The 3,469-nt window shown below is 36.0% G+C and overlaps 1 long non-coding RNA gene across 1 annotated transcript; it reads right to left on the reverse strand.

Annotated features, from left to right (window-relative positions):
* Window positions 1-261: 261 nt before the first annotated feature.
* LOC307032287 lies at window positions 262-2,749 on the reverse strand. Its single transcript, XR_013806217.1, has 4 exons — window positions 2,098-2,749; window positions 1,897-2,007; window positions 1,117-1,178; window positions 262-842 (listed from the first exon to the last, which is right to left on the reverse strand). It is a non-coding gene; the product is annotated as an uncharacterized lncRNA (long non-coding RNA).
* Window positions 2,750-3,469: the final 720 nt, after the last annotated feature.

A 3,469-nucleotide genomic window follows, 5' to 3' on the forward strand; every position in this document is an offset into this window, starting at 1 on the left:
GGCTGACTTTTATATTTGATCCAATTGGTAGATAGGCTGTATTTACACCATAACGGTGCACAGCTGATATAATGGGACACCTGGTGGTTAAAGCATGTTATTGAATTTTATTATTTTTGTGTTTAGTGCCAGTTGAAGACAACTTTTACAACATCCCCAAAAGGACCAAGCAGATAATTATCATATCAAATAATAATTATATTTCCACCCCCATTGCAATAAATACCGAAGGTGAAATATTTTCAATTATGATGGGTCATTATGATTGATCAGATACTGCTGACCACTACATTAATACATGATTTATAAGAATCTAATTATTTATTATATTAGCGTAACATTATTTTGTGGTGTTAGCTCTTTTACTTAAGGACAGACGTGAGATTTCCTTTTACAAAAAAGTTGTAAAGTTATGCTTAATGGCCCTAAATAAATCTTAAGAAAAACCACTTTCTCAATTATTTGGTTTAATATGTTTAATATAACCAATTAGGGTTAGTATTTCTAAGATCAAATGACGACACATTCAAACACAGGATGAGCAGATCAAATAATGGTCAAACAAGGAATATAAAAAGCATCTGTATGATATGATTTCAGATTTTAGCATGGAAAAAACTCCCTCTAAACAAAAGGGAAGCTAACATATTTACATTATAAGTCATTGTCAAAGGTCAGTGTGATCAACCAACCTACGGGTTTTTTTTGACACACATTCACATTTAGCATTTAACATGAGAGTACACACATTCTTCAGTAGTCAAATCACTCCTCCTTCCTTTTGTAGCCTTCCTTCCAGATAAATGAAGGGCAGCATAGTTCAGATCATTTCCCCCTTCAATCTGTGCGGCAAATAAGAAGATCATTATACGTTTACTTTTACACAGTTTTGTTTGAATTTATAAACAGATTGGTTGTTGTATTTGGTAAGTGGTTGGTCATTCTGGACAAAATGAATCACCAGAGTTATTTAAGATTGCTGCTCACCCTGTCAGGGCTCACATCACACTAATGACCGGCCAGATGTACATCCTCCCTTACATGTTTACTGTTAGTGGTGCTGTTTGATTTCATGTTATTAAAAAAGATCCCAACATATATTGTGTCATTACTTACCATATCATGCACTGGTTGGCTTGAGTTGTCATATCTTGCTTGCCCAGTGGGGTTTTCTATTCCTAAAAAATGAAAAACAAAAACCCAAATGTAATTGGTTTAAAGGTGGGGTAGGTAAGTTTGAGAAACCGGCTTGAGATACACTTTTTGTTATATTCCATGGAATGCTCTTAACATCCCGATAGCAATGAATATCTTAAGTACTTTGACAAAATATCCATTAAAAAAAATTCATCTGTGGAAGCCGTAATACTGTAAAAAGCAGAACCAATCATCTGAGCCGGCCCAGCTAAAGTAACTGGATGGCCTACCTGTCTGTCAGCCTTCCATCTGTGCACAAACTTATCTCGTGCCCTCATTGGTCATGTGCGAGTTTGTGTGTGTTGGAGGAGGGACAGATTTTTTCCGGCTGTGTATTTTCAAATTCTAGCGCACTCGAGCTGGTTTCTCCAAAATGACCTACCCCAACTTTAAGCTTCATTTTATATAAGGATCGTAACCCCAATTTATCAAAAAAAATTCTAAGTAACTTAATAAGACAGACATTTTACTTAACAGAAAATTGGACACATCATGCTGCCAGTGTTTGCTGATACATTTATTTGATATAATATCTTGAATAAAATATTTCTGTTAAGACCCAACTTCTGCAGTTATTTATTATTTAAATCTTAAAGCATGAGGTTGAGGTTCATCCTGTACTTTATGATGTTACATCTCTTGCACAATATGTAATAAAATCAGTGTATACCATTTTCAAAATAATTCAACAACACTTACCTTTACATTTTGAAGTTCGGCAACAGAAGAAAGCAATGTTTCCAATCACAGAAATTACCAAGCAGACGATCGCTATCACCAGCGCAAACACTTCAGGACTTGCGGTTTTCTCTGGACAGCAAAGAAAAAACACAAAGCAATCATAATGTTACGAACATTTTTCGAATATCACCTCTAATATTCAACATTATAAAACCATACCTAATTGCGGATGTGTTACATCTCCAAATAGTATCTCTCCACATGTGGCCACAGCACAGTAGTAAGTCCCGGCATCAGAGGAGCTGAAGTTCTTTGAGAAGCGATAAACACAACTCTTCTGAGTGCCCGGTAACTTCTCACATTCCTCTTGTCTCCTTCCATCAGTGTACATTATGTTTGGACGAAATGTATCTGAACCAGCTCCAAACCAGAACACACTGATGTCTCCTTGACATGTTTTATTCTCCGATTTAGAGACGACCGAACACTGAAGGGTCATCGAGTTTTCTTGAGGAGCTAGATCAGATAATGTCGGGAACTGAACAGAATAGTTTGAAGTCCTCTGAGTGTTTCCTGGAAAATAAAAGTGTTAAAAAGCACATTCAATAGCCTAAAATGTGTTTACATCCATCTTAAATGTGGTCATTTTTTAACAAAGAAAAAATACATTGTTAAAACACCGAATAGTGCTTCATCACAAAACCCAAGAAAAACCGGATAATGTAGTTAATTTGTGGTTTTAACTTAATTTTAAGATTCAAGACATGGTGAAATTAGATTTTTTTTTATCAAGAACCCAAATCATCACAAATATTTGGGAAATATATTCTTCAAATCATTTTGTAGATGTTCAAATCAGGGTTCAGATACTTACAGCTATTTTGAAGCTTTTAATCAGATCTAAAACATTTGAAAATCTTTTGAAAATTAGATCACGTTTACCTTTTAACAACAAATAGGTCCCACTCCATCCACGATTCCTAAGAAAATCCTCAATTGAGCAGTGATACATTCCTTCATCTTCTGGGATTGTCCTCCGAATGGTCAGGGTGCTTAAATTATTTCTAATATTTACCTCCAATCTTGAGTGAGAAAACCCTGGTTCGAACGAAGGTGTGGAGGATTCGGGCAGTGTCACAATTAATGTCAGAGTCTCTCCAGCACTCTGCTTGTACCAGCAGAGCTCTCTGTGCCTTATCTCAGTTTTATGCAGAGCACACGTTAAGGTAGCAGATTCACCAAGTTGAACTGTAGTCACTGGAGCCAGCGTATCTGAAATAATTGACATAAACCAAACCGTGAAACAGTAAAAAACAATTAGTGTGCAAATGTAGTATTCATCATGCAAAAACAAGCTATCGGAACCTTCATATATCTAAATGTAAATATTTAAGTTAATACTTGCACCTACATCCTTGATGAAGAAGAAGCAGTGTTACCGATAGCAGTAACATCTTGACAATGTCTGTGTACAAAAGGTCTCATGGCCGCCCATATGCGTGTCACTCTGCATCTGATTGGTTTTCACAGAATAAAGATTTAAAAAAGTGCACTTCCTGTGTCAGTGGTCCTATTCTGATCTGTTTGAAGC

This window comes from Notothenia rossii (genome assembly GCF_949606895.1).
Source record: "Notothenia rossii genome assembly, chromosome: 3".
In the NCBI taxonomy this organism is placed as follows: Eukaryota; Metazoa; Chordata; class Actinopteri; order Perciformes; family Nototheniidae; genus Notothenia; species Notothenia rossii.